The 17,667-nt window shown below is 38.8% G+C and overlaps 2 non-coding genes across 2 annotated transcripts; both read right to left on the bottom strand.

Annotated features, from left to right (window-relative positions):
• Nucleotides 1–12,748: 12,748 nt before the first annotated feature.
• Nucleotides 12,749–12,820, bottom strand: TRNAD-GUC. The gene has a single exon. It is a non-coding gene; the product is annotated as a tRNA-Asp (tRNA).
• Nucleotides 12,821–13,442: 622 nt separating this feature from the next.
• On the bottom strand, nt 13,443–13,524 carry TRNAS-AGA. The gene has a single exon. It is a non-coding gene; the product is annotated as a tRNA-Ser (tRNA).
• Between the last annotated feature and the right edge of the window lie 4,143 nt (nt 13,525–17,667).

Genomic DNA, 17,667 nt, shown 5'->3' with positions numbered 1-17,667 from the left:
GCATAAGCATTAACGTTTCCAGCAAATATCCAGTCAGTCGAATAACATCCGGCGAGCGCCTGCCTGCCCCAGGACCCGCCAGGCTTCTGTACTCGCCATAGCTGGTACCAAACCTAGCTGGTACCAAACCTAGCCGGTACCGACGGGGAGTCATGGCCAACTCTCCTCTAATCCGGGATGTTCGGACTTCCCGGAGCCCAAAGCTCCTCGGTGAATTATGGTGTTCGTAGGGGAATTCCAGGCACGGAATCGCTTCCGCTGATTTGTGTCTTAGGTGGAGGGAACGAAAAATTATGTAGAAAAGTCTCCTCTCTGTCACTTCGTTGTGACATTGTTAAGTCTTTTAGGCTCAGAATCTGGTTTGAGTTTTGGCGGACAAAGGGGCTTCCCCTGTTGCTCTAAATTTAGTCAATTCAGCAGATTTTCTTTTTCTCCCTTGTACATTTTGATCTTAATATCTCAATAACAGTGTTTTCCTAAGACCTGAGAGTGATTTTGTCTACCCCGCTTAGAGAGTCTTAATCTAATTTTCTAAAGAAGAAACAGAGGTAGAGGAAGAGGAGAAAAGGGAGAGTGGGCAGAGGAGGAGAAGAGAACGATGACAGAGGGGTCAATTGTGACATCTGAACGGAGAAGAGGAGAGGGGTGAAGAGAAGAGTGAAGGCAGGGTAAGGGGGAGTGAAGAAATATTGCTTTGCTATGGAAATAGTAATAAAATCAACTATAAGAAATCCCATGGTTTAACGAAAGGGAGTCTGCTCTGAGGGGAGTATGAAGCTGAGTTTGGAGTAAGAGAACCAGATTCCATATTTAACTGAGGAGTCTGTTATTTAAACTTTCTTGTTAAAATGAGTATCAGTCACATAAACCTTTAAAAATCGTGTCAAGTTATGAAATGACTAAATACAAATTTAAAGTAAAATGTAAGTTGTGATAGAAGGTGTTTCCACAGTCATATCATGTCCCTTTTATTTGGTCTACACATTTTAACAGGCATATAACATTTTAATTAGATTCCTTCAGAACTCTAGTTTGAAGGGAGTTAAGTACTAAAGAAATAACAGACTTTTCATGCTTAAATCAGCACAAAAGGAAACTTGCTGTGATTGATATTAATATGAATTGAATTTATTGAATCAATTCTTGTTTTGCTTAGAATAAAATGAACAGAGACTTGTGATGGCTTCAATCTTTTTTTTTTTCCTCATTTGTATGTGTAGACCAAAGCATGACAGAATAGATTCATGTAAAACAAATGAATCAGGGTTCACTTGTAGGAAACAAAACTATTCTAGACCTATTAGTTCCAAACTGAAAACAGTCCAAAGTCCATCAACAATAGAAAAGATAAATAGTTGTTTTTCATACAAAGGAACAGTAGAGCAATAAGAATAAAGAATTTTCAATTACAAACAAATTGGAAGGATTTCATAAACATAATATTGAAATGATGCCATACACAAAGGCATACATGCTTTTGTTTATATACACTGTAGCTCAAAACAAGCTAAACAAAGCTGTGGTATTAGAAATCAGGAAGGTGATTGTTGAAGGTGGTTACACAGAGAAAGGCCATGAAGAGACTTGTTGGAGATCGTAGGAATGGTTCTATTTTTCAGTCTGAGTTCTGGGTTCATAGGTGTGTTCACTTTGTGAAAATTTCTTGAGCTGTGTAATTATGGTTTATATACTTTTCTGCATCAATATTGTGTTATAGGTCAATTAAAAATTTACTTAGGCAAGGTGTGGTGGCTTACATATGTAATCCCAGCACTTTGGCAGGCCAAGGTGGGAGGATCACCTGAGGCCAGGCATCCAAACCAACCTGGGCAACAGCCTGGGCAACGAAGCAAGACCCCCATCTCTACAAAAAAAATTAATTAAATTTATTTATTTATTTATTTATTTTTGAGATGGAGTCTCACTCTGTTGCCCAGGCTAGAGTGCAATGGCGCGGTCTCCGCCTCCTAGCTTCAAAGGATTCTTCTGCCTCAGCCCTACAAGTAACTGGGATTACAGGCACACGCCACCAGGCCCAGCTAATTTTTGTATTTTTAGTAGAGACGAGGTTTTGGCCAGGCTGGCCTCAAATTCCTGACCTCAGGTGATCCATCTGCCTCAGCCTCCCTAAGTGCTGAGATTATAAGCATGAGCCATGGTGCCTGGCCAAATTAAATTAAAAAAAAAAAAAATGTGCCTAAGAATCAAAACCTCTCAAGCTATTTTAAATAAAAGGGGATTAATAAAGAATATAGAGGCTTACAAAATGTTAGAAGAGAGGGATGGAGGAAGGTATCAATTCTAATTTGATTCTGCAGGAATTGTTCCCAAAATAACCTCAAGGAAATAGTCTCCATCGAGGCTGTTGTTGTTCCCACAATCAAGAAAGTAGAAAATCAAGATGCTTCCACTAGAATTGTTCATTTCAGGCAAGTCTGTCAGTGATTTATGCCCAGGCCTTAATTTATAAAGATGGAGTGAAGACACAGAAAGGTCAATGCCACTGAAGGAAAATTATAATGTTATTCACAGTTTCCCTAGAAGTGAGAAGCGCAGCACACCATGCAGGGCCACATTGAGAAGTACCAGTGTCACCCAGGAGGCTGAAAGGAGTGAAAAGGAAGGCATAAATTAAAGTCTTTATTGGGGTTTCCATGGGAAAGGCAGGGCGGATCAGGGTAAACAGTTTAGAATTGGCTAGTTTGAATAATTCTGGCAGGTTTGGATATAGAGGCTGTCCCTGGTTGTCTGATATTTGGCCCTTGGTTGATTTACCCCAGGGGAAATATTGGCTTAGTGTGTGAGAGTTAGGTAAAGGAGGTCATTCAAAGTATGGGCTCTGGATAGCGGGAGATGTAAATAACTTTGGCTATAGTTTGACCCCTCTGATCAATGATGCCGAATGGATCAATGGATGCCAAATAGACAAATACAGGCTCAAAGAAAACACAGAGCAATCAGAAAGCAATTTACATTTCTAAACAAATTGCCAAATTCTGTTGCTGCTGGTCTGGGAACCATACTTTGAGAATCACATGTTGCAGAGCACAGCATGCCTCCCAGATGTGAACGAGCAAAGTGATGCTCTTTATGTTGCATTCCTCTGCAGAAAACCCCAATGAGTCCATGACAATGCTTGTGAGCACAGAATAACAGAAGCAGAAGTCTCCTTATTTCCATATTTGAAAATCCTGAGGCAAAGCGTAAATCACACCCAGAACCCTAACTGCAAGAGTTGGGGAAATGTTCTTTCTAACCTCTAGTTGAGGAAGGCTCACTTGAAGGAGATGGAAATGAATGGTTACTGCCAATCTACTACACTCTGTACAGATGTTGAAGCTGAATTGTTCTGCCAAAATAGAGGGCCTTCCCAGAGGATTAAAAATAATGTTAGTATTGCACTGAGGGGGAAGTTTCACTGCCCTTGAAAGAGGACCCAGTGTAATAGACCAGTATATTAGTCCATTTTCACATGTTCCAGGGCAGGAAGCATCCAGCACGGGAGAATGATGTGGGCTGAGAGGCTAAGCCCATCTTGTCGCTTAAAGTTTTTCCGCCTGCTTTATATTCGCTGGTGGCTAATTAGATGGTGCCCACCCAATTAAGGGTGGGTCTGCCTTCCCCAGCCCACTGACTCAAATGTTAATCTCCTTTGGCAACACCCTTACAGACACACCCAGGATCAACATTGCATCCTTCAATCCAGTCTAATTGACACTCAGTATTAACCATCAGACCAGACATGGATCCTTTGTCATAAATATGTATTACAAATATCTTCTTCTACTCTGTGCTTTGCCTTTTCACATTGTTGATGATGTCTTTGGATGACTGAAGTTCTGAAGTCTAAAAGAAGGTCAATTTATCAATCTGTTTCTTTTATAGTTATTGCTTTTGGTGCTTATTAAACAGGAAGTATTTGCCAACCCAAAGTTCATGAAGATAGTTCATTGTTTTCCTTTATAATTTTATTGTTTTAACTTGAACATTTGGATCTTTAATCCATCTTGAATTTTTTTAGGGAATAATTTAAGGAAGACGTCAGTGCCCACATTGTCTTCCTTTGTATATCCAGTTGATTCAGCACCACCTCTGGAAAAATCTATCTCTTTCCCTGATTGAATTGCATTTTATATGATTTTACAAAGGTAGATTCATTTTGTTTCATTTGTCTCTATCTTTATGTCAGTAACACTTTTTAAATCAGTGTATCTTTAAAATAAGAGAAATCTCATTATGTGGTAGTGAAAGTCTTCAGATTTGCTCTTCCTCTGCAAGATTTCCTTGGTGATTCTAGGTCCTTTCCAGTTGCACATGTATTTTAGAAACAACTTGTCAATTCTACCAAAAGTCCTGTTTCAATATTTTATTTTGATTACATTGAATCTGAGCCTTTCAATCAATGAATATGTTATATCCCTTCATTTATTTTGATATTTTAAAAATTCTGTGCACAGTGATTTGTAGCTATTAATGTACCACTGTTACATATTTTTATTATATTTATTATTGTATTTATTATTAGGATATTGATAGTGTTCTTCATATTGTAAATCACATTTTAAAAATGTATTGTCTATTTTTTCAAAGTATATATGAATACAACATATATGTGAATATTGGTTTTCGTACCCTGCAAACTTATTTTCACTTAATGATTCTAAAAATTTTTAGAGTTTAGAGATTTTTCAAATATATAAATACATTATCTGCAAATGATGGCAGTCCTATTTCTTCATTTTCAATCTTAATATCTTTTAATACTTTGCCCTATGTAATGGCCTATGATCCCCAATACAATGTTGAATAGTGGTGGTGACAGTGGTCATGCTTGTCTTGGTCCCAATATATGGGAGAAAGTGTTAAATATTTACTATAATTAGGATATTAAATGTAGGATTTTGTATATATGCATTCTGGGATTAAGAAATTTCCTTTCCATACATAGACTGCCCTTTTTTTTAAACCAATGTAGTGTTGAATTTTGTCAAATACTTTTACTGCATCTACTGATAAGATTATTTGTTTTTTTTTCACTTTGTGGTAAATTTAAAGCGATTTTTTTATATTAAAATAATTCATGTTACTGAAACACACATTACAGCTTAACATTTGACTGTTCTTTCTGCATATTACTGGGTCTGATTGCGCTTACTGTGGTTAGTGGTTTTATATCTAGAATGTTTAACACAAAGATTGACTTGTAATTTCTTCTTTAGTAATTCCTTGTCAGGTTTTAGTATGAAGATTATGCTGGCCCTATAAAATGAATTGTGAAGAGTTTTCATTTTTTCTATTTTCTGAAAGAGTATGTGTATATTAGATCTTCCTTAACGTTTTAAGATTTCAGCAATGAAGCCATTTTTGCATAGTGTTTGCCTGTTTTGTCTGAAGGTGTTATAGGCTGAATTGTGTCCCCTCAAAATTTACCTGTTGAAGTCCTAACCTCCAGTACCTCAGAATATGGCCGGATGTGGAGATGGAACCTTTAAATAAGTGATTGAGTTTGAATGAGACCATTAAGGTGCCCTAATCCGATCTGACTGGTGAAAAATAAAGATAATTTAAGTCAAACAAAAGTTGAGACAATATGTTATTAACAGATGTGTATTACAAGACATAATAAAGGTTTTGTTTGTCTGTTTGTTTGAGACAGGGTCTTGCTCTGTCATCCAGGCTGGAGTGCAGTGGCATGGTCTCGGCTTACTGCAGCCGCTGCCTCCCGGTTTCAAGTGATTCTTCTGCCTCACCCTCCTGAGTAACTGGGATTACAGGGGCCCGCCACGACACCCAGCTAATTTTTGTATTTTTACTAGAGACGGGGTTTCACTATGTTGTCCAGGCTGGTCTTGAACTCCTTACCTCAGGTAATCCACCCACCTCAGCCTCCCAAGGTGCTGGGATTACAGGCATGATCCACCGTGCCCAGCCAACAAAGGGTTTTCTTGAGGCTAAAGTAAAATGAAAAATCTGAAAGTTGGAATTAATAAAAGAATTAGCATGGTAGCTGGTTTCATGGTCAAGATACAAAAATTCAAATGTATCTGTATATTAAAAACAAACAAGTGAAAATTAAAAATTAAAAGTTGGGCTGGGCGCGGTGGCTCATGCCTGTAATCTCAGCACTTTGGGAGGCCGAGGCGGGCGGATCACCTGAGGTCAGAAGTTCGAGACCAGCCTGGTCAACATGGTGAAACCCTGTCTCTACTAAAAATACAAAATATTAGCTGGGTGCGGCCGGGGACGGTGGCTCATGCCTGTAATCCCTGCACTTTGTGAGGCCGAGGCGGGCAGATCAGGAGATCAAGAGATTGAGACCATCCTGGCCAACATGGTCTCTCCTAAAAATACAAAAATTAGGTGGGCGTGCTGGCATGTGCCTGTAGTCTCAGCTACTTGGGAGGCTGAGGTACAAGAACAGCTTGAACCCGGGAGGCGGAGGTTGCAGTGAGCTGAGATCACACCACTGCACTCTAGCCTGGCGACAGAGTGAGACTCCGTCTCAACAACAACAACAAAAAAAAAAGTGAAAGAGTTGTGGACAGTGATTGGAATATGGCACACGCCTGTAATCCCAGCACTTTGGGAGGCCGAGGTAGGGAGATCATTTGAGGTCAGGAGTTCGAGACCAGCCTGGCCAACATGGTGAAACCCCGTCTCTACTAAAAATACAAAAATTAGCCGGGCGTGGTGGTATACGCCTGTAATCCCAGCTACTCCAGAGGCTGAGGCAGGAGGATTGCTTGAACCTGGGAGGTGGAGGTTGCAGTGAGCCGAGATCACACGATTGCACTCCAGCTCTGGCAACAGGGTGAGACTCTGTCTCAAAAACAAACCAACCAACCAGACTGGGTCTGGTGCAGTGGTTCCTGCTTGTAATCCCAGCAGTTTGGGAGGCTGAGGTGGGTGGATCACTTGAGCCCAGGAGTTAGAGACCAGCCTAGGCGATATAGGATATCAATCTAGATATTAATAATTTGATGGCTTCAGATATAGATATAAATATAGATATAGATACAGATATTGCAAATGCCTTCTCCATTTCTTGGCTGTGTTTTCACTCTTTTAATGCTGTCTTTTGCAGCCAATACATCCCTTATTTAAAATAAGCCCAACACATCTTATTTTATGATTTATGTTCCTTATGTACTGTTTGAGAAATCTTTGCCTAGCCCAAGTTCATGAAGACGTTCTACTGTGTTTTCTTCTAGAAATTGTATCTTTTTTTCTATCACATTGATGTCTATTATATAATAAAATAATTTTGTTTATAATGTGACATAGGAGTCAAGGTCATTCTTACTTGACTGATTATAAAGATCATTCTTACTTGACTGAATTGACCTATAACCTATTTTGTAAATTGGCAGCATAAATTTTCAAGCTTAGCTAATCTTCTACAATATAGACATGATTTTTCAAATTCCTTTGCATTTACAAAAATATAGTTAATTTCCACAAATACATGCTAGGATTTTGATTGGGATTTCATTGAATCTATTGATCAATTTAGGAAAAATTAATATCCTAACAATATCAAATCTTCCAAAATATACACCTGATATATCACTTCACTTATTTAGGTCTTCTTTAATTTATCCCAGTAATGTTTTTTAGTTTTTATTATAGTTTTTTGCACACCTTTTTTACATTTATTAATGCTGTTGTAAATGGAATCTTTGTTGTTGTTGTTTAGTGAAACAGTGTCTCATTTTGTCACCCACGCTGGAGTGTAGTGGCATGATCATGGCGTACTGCACCCTTGACCTTCCAGGTTCAAGCGATCGTCTTACCTCAACCTCCCAAGTAGCTGAGACCACAAGTGTGCACCACGCCTGGCTAATTTTTTTAAACAATGTTTTTGTAGAGATAGGCTCTCACTATATTGTCTAGTGTCAAACTCCTGGGCTCAAGAGACTTTCCTGCCTCCACCTCCCAAAGTGCTGGGATTACAGGTCGGAGCCACCGCATTCATCCTCAAAAATTGCCGTTTTAAAATTTCATTTTTCGTTTGTTTGTTGCTAGTATATGGGAGTATATTTGATATTTTATATATTGACCATGAAGTCAGTACCATGCTAAACTTACTTACTAATTCCAATCATTTTTTAGATTCTTCTCAGTTTTGTACACTCATAATCAAGTTATCTTCAAATAATGAAGGCTGTATTTATTTCCCAATATTAATATCAATCATTTATTTTTCTTATTTTACTGCAGTAGCTACTATTGCCACCATAGTATTGAATAGAAGTGATAATCGTGGGCATTCTTGTCATGTTCCCAAACTCAGGTTCATTGTAGGTGTTTTGTAGTTCAGCTTTATTAGACTAATGAAATTCCCCTTTATTCTTATTTGAGAGTTTTAAATCATGAATTATTGAATTTCATCAAACGCTTATTGTATGTCTACTTAGATGAAAATTTGGTTTTTATATTTATTCTATTAATGTGGTAAATTACATTTTAAAAGGTTAAACCAAATTTCCATTTCTAGAGTAAATCTCATTTGAACATAATGTTTTGACTTTTAAAATAATATGCTTTATTTACTTTGCTGATATTTTGGTTAAAAGTTGAGTCTATGTTTAAAAGAAATATTGGCATGTAATATTCTGTTCTTGTACTCTCTTTTTGAGTTTTGGTTTCAGAATTATGTCTGTGTAGTTAAATTAGCTGAACAATGTTTTCTCTTTTTCAGTTCTCTGAATGGCTTTCTGAAAGACTGATATTATTTATCTCGTATTTGTATGTGGGAATTCACAAGTGAATCTACCTATGCCTGGAGGTATATATGGGTGGCTCTTTAAATTATGGATTTAATTTTTCCAGTAAGTATAGGACAATAAAGATTTCCTATTGCTTTTTGTGTCAGTTGTGGCATATTGTTTGTCTTTTTTTCTTTTTTCTTTTGAGATGGAGTCTCACTGTGTGGCACAGGCTGGAGTGAAGTGGCACAATCTTGGCTCACTGCAACCTCCACCTCCTAGGTTCGAGCAATTCTTGTGCCTCAGCCTCCCAAGTAGCTGGGATTACAGGCATGTGCCACCACACCCAGCTAATTTTTGTATTTTTAGTAGAGAGTGGGTTTCACCATATTGGCCAGGCTGGTCTCAAACTCCTGACCTCAGGTGATCCACCTGCCTTGGCCTCCTGAAGTGCTGGGATTACAGGCATGATCCACTGCACCCGGCCATATTGTGTTTTTCAAGGAATGTATCTATTTCATCAAATGTTTCACGTATATTGACATAAATACATTTATAATACCTCTTTCTTGTTTTTAAAATATCTTTAGAATATATATATATGTGTGTGTGTGCGTATGTGTATACACATACATATAATCTGTTTCATTCCCAATGCTAGTATTCATGTGTTATCTTACCGTCTTTTTAAAATCAGTCTTATCAATCTTTTCAAAGAACCAAACTTTTACTTTGTTGATTTTCTGTGATGTATGTTTGCTTTCCATTTTATTGATTTCTGCACTTATTTTTAATAGCTCCTTGTACTTTTTGCATTTAAATTGCTGGCTTTTTATAGTCTCTTGAGTTAGATCACTGATTTTCAACCTTTCTATTGTTGTAATACATGTAGTTAAAAGTAAAAGTTGTTCTCTATAAACAGCTTTAGATGCATTAGACAAATTATGATACGTCTTATTTTCATTATCTTTCAGCTTAAAACATTTTAAAATTTCTATTGTGTTTTCTTCTCTGACCTGTAGAGTGTAGGACACAAACTGCTTTATTTCCAAACTTTCAGAGTCTTCTGGTAGTTTTTCTGGAATACAACAAAGACTGAAGCTTTGTTATAATTTGTCTAGTTTAGTTTTTCCTTGCTGTGAAGACATAGCCTTATTCCTTTCATGTGGTCCTTACTTTAAAGGTTTATCACTTAGCGCTAAGGGTTAGTATTTCTGAAGTCGCAAAACAACAGCCATTTTACCAATGGGGCTCCAACTGGGAGAAGCATGAACATCAACCTCTGTCTCCCTAGAACCATGCAGCTGCTGGATCTCTATAGATCATTAGCCCTACAGTTGCTCTTTCCTGTATTGGAACATCTTCCTGTGTAGGTACAACTTAGGAATTAGCCAGTAATATAAAGAGAATTTATAATACAAATTTGAGATCTTTCTCTGTGGTTCCCTCATCACTTGAATTTTGACCATCAAGTTCTATGCACTTTGGTAGCCCCAAACTCGGACCAGTGTCTCCTTAATGCAGTACAACTGCCTCTTTCCACATGAGATCCATTCCACAATGGTGCAATACAGAACACACCTTTGGGAGGAAAGCACTTTCGAATGTGCAAACTCATATCATGTGCTTCCCTTCTTTCAAGGATTGTAGTTTCTCAAGCCTTGCCTGGGTTGACAGCTCATCAGTGCCTTCAAACAGTTGCTTTAAGTTGGGTGTGGTGGCCCACACCTGCAATCCCAGCACTTTGGGAGGCCGAGGCGGGTGGATCACGAGGTCAGGACTTCAAGACCAGCCTGGTCAACATGATGAAACCCTGTGTCTACTCAAAAGACGCGCCTGTAATCCCAGCCACTCGGGAGGCTGAGCCAGGAGAATGACTTGAATCTGGTAGGCGGAGTTGTGGTGAGCCAAGATTGCGCCATTGCTCTCCAGCCTGGGTGACAGCAGCCTGGGCGACAGAGCGAGACTCTGTCTCAAAGAAAAAAAAAAAACCCAGAAACAAACAAAAAAAACTAGTTGCTTTATAGATCTCATCAACAATGAATCATTTTTCTTCTAGATTAAAAAAGAAGTAATAGATTAAAAAGGCAGTAACAGAGACAAATGAGATTCAATGTTAGGTGAAAAGGATAGGGCATCAATCACTCTACTGTGCAATAGTGTTAATAAAAAAAAGAATCTATTGGCTGAAAGTGCTGCACAATGATATTAACTTTTAAATTTGATGGCCAAAATTTCATGACAAAATGTTAATAATTATTGTTCTTTCTTTTTTTTTTTTTTCGAGACAGAGTCTCACTCTGTCACCCAGGCTGGAGTGCAATGCTGCGATCTCGGCTCACTGCAACCTCCGCCTCCCGGGTTCAAGTGATTCTCCTGTTTCAGCCTCCGAGTAGCTGGGATTACAGGTGCCTACCACCACGCCCAGTTAATTTTTGTATTTTTAGTAGAGACGGAGTTTCCCCAGGTTGGCCAGGCTGGTCTCAAACTCCTGACCTCAGGTGATCCACCCGCCTCAGCCTCCCAAAGTGCTTGGATTACAGGCATGAGCCACTGCGCCCGGCCAATAATTATTTTTAAAACAAAATCAGATATACTGTTATATGCTGGAAGAGTATTCCTTCATTAAAGAAGCAATGCTGTTGGCTTTGACTATGGCTCACAAAAATATTGCTTTTCATATTCATGCATTCAGCATTGGTCGAGGGTATATACTGGGTACACTTCTAATTCCTACCTTATTATAAGGGAGCTTAGAATGATTTGGATTTGGCCACATCTTTCCATCTTATATTGTTGTTGCTGTTTTGAATTTTAGTACTGTTTTCATATTCCAAAATGTAATAATTACAAAACAATGTCGTTTTAGGCATTCACTCTTTATTTAGCTTTTGTCACATGTTATGAATTTCCTTGTTCACTCATAACATTTTAAATCCCACTCCTTCATCAGTTCTAAATTCCTATTCATTAATATAGTCATCACTCTGTTATATGCATTGTTCAAAATTGTATATTTGACCTTTTAAATCTTAATTAGTGTATTTTAATTTATAGTTTTGTTAGGTTTCTCTTCTTTTAACTTTCCATTCTGAAATTATTTTAGACTGACAGACACAGTACATGAATGATACAGAGGATTCCTGAGCACCCTTCACCCCAATCGCCTCAATGTTAGCACATTAAGCATATTCCTATATTTTCTTTTCCTTCTCTCTCTCATATATATACAAACATGTATATTTCTTAACTATTTGACAGTCAGTTTGAAGACACATACCTCCCCTTACCCTTAAATATGTATTTTGTAAATAGGTGTGAATTTTCTTAAAACAAAGACATTTTGTTCTATAACCATAGAACAATTAATACAATCAGGAATTAACATTCATAAAATAATGTCATAAAATCTATCGACTTTATTCAGATTTCACCAATTATTTCAATAATGTCCTTTAATAGCAAGAAAAAAATTCCAGATCATATGTTGCTATCATATCTTTAAGATCTTCTATAATGTGGACTATTTAGTCAGCCTTTCTTTGTGTTCAGTAACTTTATTTTATTTATTTATGTATTTTTCCTCCCCGCTTGCCTGTTACTAGGTTGATGCAAAAGTAATTGCAGTTTTTGAGGCGTACAAGTCAGTTATTTTGTGAAAATCTCCCTCAGTCTGGGTTTGTCTGATGTTTTCTGATTCAGATTACATATTTTTGACAATACCACCACAAAAGTGATGTTGTGCTCTCATGAGCACATCCTATAAAAGAGGTACATAATGTAGATTCGTCTCAATACTGATTTAATCACTCGGTTAAGATGGCATCTACCCGGTTTCTCCACTGTGGTGGAGATTACAGTGGAGAGTGGAGATTTTCTTGCTATTACAGAACTTTATGACTTCTACAGCTTAAGGTTCTTGCGATCAGTATTTCGTTGGTTTGAAGGAACTCTGATAAAGACAGAGGGAACCCAACATTTACCCAGAAGACTAGAGACTGTGTTTACCAGAAGTGTGCTTTTGTAAAAGTTTAAGTCTCCTCCCCGTCGGGGAATCGAACCCCGGTCTCCCGCGTGACAGGCGGGGATACTCACCACTATACTAACGAGGAACTGACGTGAAAAGGTGTTCTTAGGAAATCCATGTGAAGTTACTCACTATGCTCTCTTATTTCTTTGCTCTGTAGTCACACTTTCCCCCTACCAAGTATACGCAAGGCAATTCAGCGAACATGTCTGCGCCCAACTGCGAGTCCTCTCCAGTTCCTCCTTCATTCCTCGGACGCTTTGTGAGGCCCTTTTAAAAAAGAACTCTCGCTAGCCTCCTTTGTGGCGCACTGGTTTCCGTCTATGTTCAACCATGGTTTGAGCTCTAGCGAACATAGGAGTTGCAAATTTTGAAAGGTGCGTCCCTTGGTTTCAAAGACAGGAAAAGCGGAGGTGGGACCAGTACCTGCACTCCGCTGAGGTAAAATAGATTAAGAATCTGCAGACGTATTTTTAAACTTCAGGATGCGTTAAGTGGCACGCAGAAGCTTTATCACGAGTTTCCTCGCCCAGACTCAAAGCAAATATGACATCGTATTTCCTCGCTGAACTGTTCTGAGTAAAACATTCCATAGTCGGCAAAAGTTCAGACGGCGTTAAGAGGCTCGCAGTAGCTTTATCAGGAGTTCCCTCACTCCCAAACTGAAAGCAAATGTTCCTCGCTGCACTGTCCTCAGTAAAACATCCCGTAGTCGGCAGGATTCGAACCTGCGCGGGGAGACCCCAATGGATTTCTAGTCCATCGCCTTAACCACTCGGCCACGACTACATGAATGGAAGACGTTCCCTTCAAGTCTTTAAACAGAAATTACATCAGCTAACTAACAAGGAAAGGCCAAATGAACAAAAAACGGTAAAAATGGTTTCCTGCGCAAGAAACTGGAGTCTGCGAGTACATTAGAAACTCTGAGGTGAAGTGCAAGTTGGATAAGGCAAGCCAGCCTCTCTGGGGCCGCCGCAAGGAGTCCTTGCCCTATCAGCAGTACCGTTTCCGGAAAACTAGAGACCACTGTACCACTCTCACCTAGACCCAAACCGACCCCGCAAGGAAGTGGAATCAGACCCTCACCCTAAATCTAGGCCTGACACATTTAGTTTTTGTTTGAAACTTCCTCGCACTGAGGCTCCTTGATGAATGCTAATGGCTTTCAAGAAGGCACTAACTTCTGATTTGTGTCTGAACTGGAGGGCCAGAAAATGATGCAGAAAACCCTACTTGCACTTTCTTGCTCTGATGAGGTCCCTAAGTCTCTAGGCTCACACCAACCCAAGGAAGTATCTACCCGGTCGCGTTTGCACGGCATTTTGCATTTCACAATGCGCTTCCACGCTCCAGTTGGCTTAAGAAAGAAATTTATAGATGGTTCATGAGTTCCCATGGAACCGGGTTACCTATCAAAAAGGAAGATCCTACTTTGATTTTTGGCCAAGGCAGACGCTCCTTCTCTCAAAATCTAACCCACGCAGTATGTTTTCTTTTTCTCTTGTGCTTCGGTATTGAAGTCTAAAGCTGCCGGTCCTGGAGTTTTCCTGAGCCCTTCGGGTGCACAGATTATTGTAACTGGCTTTCATCTACTTCTTGGAACCATATACTAATCTAAGAAAAGAGGGAAACAATCGCAAGCTAAGAAACCATGTCGACTAAGTAGATAAATGAGGAAGAGGGACAAGGAGGAAGAGGGAGAGAAGAAAGTGACCAGAAGGGAGAAGAAAGCAAGGAGGGACAGAAGGTAGAAATAAGAGGATGAAGGAGAAAGAAGAGGAGGAAGAGGAAGAGAAGAAAGGAAGGAAGAGCGGGATGGAAAAGACAAGAGATTTTCTGAGGAGCCTTGTTAGAGCTCAGAAAACGATACCCCAAAATATGGCTCTTGAAAGTGCTGAGTACTTTGAACTACCTCAGAACCTCAGAACCAAAGTCTCTCTGACCTTCCGCAGCCCCACTGCCTCCTGATCCTCTTTCATTCCGGGATGGCAGGGAGGGGCTTTCACTGAAGTTTCCCTTATTTGACTCAAGGAAGTTCCTCCAGAAGGAAAGAGATTGTCATGAACCCTCTCCTGGAATCTGTACTAAACCAGAGAAGATTAACTCAGATCCCAGGAGAGAAAACTAAAGGTCTCCATGCCCAGGACATCTCGCCGAGCCAGACTTCAATTCTTCACCACCTATTCTGAGGGCTGCTACTTGAGAGACTTTATTTGTGTAATAAGACAAGCTTTGTTCCCAGAGTAGTTCCTGCCCTCACCCTCACATTACTTCTCACCATCACCTTCCAGGAGCCTTCAAGCCCCTATTTCTTTATGTGGCTCCAAGACTTATTTAAGCTTCAATCATCTGCCCCTTCTTTGAGTCTCACTTACACTTCTGGGACCCCTGTGCATATGTGCATAATAAATGTGTATGCCTTTGCTTCTGTTAATTTGTCTACTGGCAGCTTTATTTCTCAGACTCAGATAACCAAACTCCAGAGCGGAGAAAAAAGATTCTGTCACCCCTACAGGGTCAAAAGAAGACTAAAAGAAATTCACTAGTTTTATGGAAGACCATAATTTGAGGGGATAGACATGAAGCAGTTTGATGGGGTAGCGAGGTGTCCATACAGATATAAGTTGTGTTATAGATTGTTGTTCATAGTTCATGCATATCACATCCTTTTTATTTGGTGGACATATTTTTGTCAAGCATTTCTTTATACATATTTCTTTGCTGAAATCATTTGCAACTCCAGCTTTGAATACAGTTAAATACCACAGAAATATCAAAAATCTGTTTTAAAAAATTTTTAAAAATTAAGAATCAGGGTCTTACTCTGTCACACAGACTGGAGTGCAGTGGCACCATCATAGCTTACTGTAACCTGAACTCTTGGGCACAAGCCATCCTTCTGCCTCAGCCTCCAGAGTAGCTAGGAAGAGAAGCATGTACCACCATGCCTAGCTACTTTTTTTTTCTTTGTAGAAAAAAATTTATTTTCTTTGGTATTCCTTGTATTTGAAGAAAAATAGACAATTTGCCTTTTTAAGTATAGAAGGACATTTGATTTGTTTCCAATTCAGGGCTAAAGAAGAAACTGGACTAGCTTTTGTTTCCTGCAACTAAATCCTCTCTACCATGTTTTTGTTTTCAGCCCAGTAAAACAAACAAGATTGCAGCTGTGGCCAGTCCCTAGTCATTGTTACAGTAAAACAAACAAGCCAACAGTTGATTAGTAATTTTAGTTCAAATATATCACTAGTTGCTTTGTATTTTGCTGAGGTGTTTTCTTAAGCACAAAAGGTTTCTGAGGACTGGGTTCAGTGGCTTATGGATTGTAACCCCATCATTTAGGGAGGCTGAGGTAGGAGGATTGCTTGAGGTCAGGAGTTGGAGGCCACTTTGGGCAACATAGAGATAGAGAAGTCGCTGAAGACAGAAATTATATCTTTCTGTGTCCTCAATATGTATTGAAAGTCTCATTTGTATAAGGTATGGCTAAAAGTTTTCCAAATCATGAGTGCTGGTTCCTTTTGCTGAATAATTCCTTCCTCAGTTTATTTCTTTCCTCATGCATTTCACCATAAGCAGCAATAACTAACCAGGTTGCACATTCCACATTTTACTTGGAAGTATTCTCAGCTAAATATTCAAGTTCATCATGTACAAATTCTGTTTTCCACCCAACTGTAGAATACAATTCAGCCAAGTCTCTCCCATTTTATAACAAGATCACCATTCCTTCAGTTTCTAACTGCATGTCATTAATTTCCTTCTGAGACCTTACCATAAGCCTATTTAACATTCTTATATTTTAAATTTAATAGAAAACTTTTGGAACAGTTTTAGGTTTATAGAAAAATTGAGTGGAAAGTAGAGTTTCAGTATACTCCTTCCTTCCCCCTTCCTCCCCCAGTTTCTCTATTATTAACATCTTGCATTAGTGTGGTATATTTGTTACAATTGATGAGCCAATGTTGATAAATTATTTTTAACTAAAGACCATAGTTTATATTACGGTTCACTTTTTGTGCTGTATAGTCTATGGGTTTTAACAAATGTATAACAACATGTATCCACCATTACTATATCATACAGAATAGTTTCGCTGCCTTAAAAATCCACTGAACGTCACTTATTCTTCCCTCTTAAAATCCACTGAACATCACTTATTCTTCCCTTTTTCCCTCCCCCTAAGCCCCTGGCAACCACGAATCTTTGCTGTTTCCATAGATTAGCATTTTCAGGGATGTTATATAGATGGAATTATACAGTATGTAGCCTTTTCCAGATTGACTTCTTTCACTCACCAATATGCACTAATGGTCTTCTGTTCTTCTTCCTTTTTGGTAGCTTGATAGCTCTTTTATTTTCCTTACTGAATATTTCATTGTCCGAATGTACCATAGTTTATATATTCATTCATGTACTGAAGGACATCTTGGCTGCTTCCAAGTTTTGCCTATTATGAACAACGCTGCTATAAACATTCTTGGGCATGTTTTGTGTGGACATACATTTTCAATTCCTTTGCATAAATACCAAGGAACACAATTACCAGATCGTATGGTAAGAGCATGTTTAGTTTTGTAAGAAATTGTCAAACTGTCCTCCAACGTGGCTCTAACGTTTTGCATTCCCACCAGCAATGAATTAAAGTTCCTGTTGCCCCACATCCTTGTCAGCATTTAGTATTGTCAGGGTCCTGGATTTTGGCCATTTTGATAGGTGTATAGTGGCACCCCACTGTTTTAATTTGCATTTCCCTGAGGACATATGATGAACAGCATCTTTTCATATGCTTATTTGCCATCTGTATATCTTCTTTGGTGACATCTGTTAGGGTCTTTGGGCTGTTTTTTTAATCGGTTTGTTTCCTTATTGTTGAGTTTTAAGAGTTCTTATATATTTTGGATATCAGTCCTTTATCAGATTTGTATT

The sequence above is a fragment of the Trachypithecus francoisi genome, unplaced genomic scaffold (genome assembly GCF_009764315.1).
Source record: "Trachypithecus francoisi isolate TF-2019V2 unplaced genomic scaffold, Tfra_2.0 Lachesis_group10, whole genome shotgun sequence".
Classification (NCBI taxonomy): domain Eukaryota; kingdom Metazoa; phylum Chordata; class Mammalia; order Primates; family Cercopithecidae; genus Trachypithecus; species Trachypithecus francoisi.
Note: the sequence above shows the minus strand (reverse complement) of the source record. Positions and strands in the feature narration are given on the sequence as shown.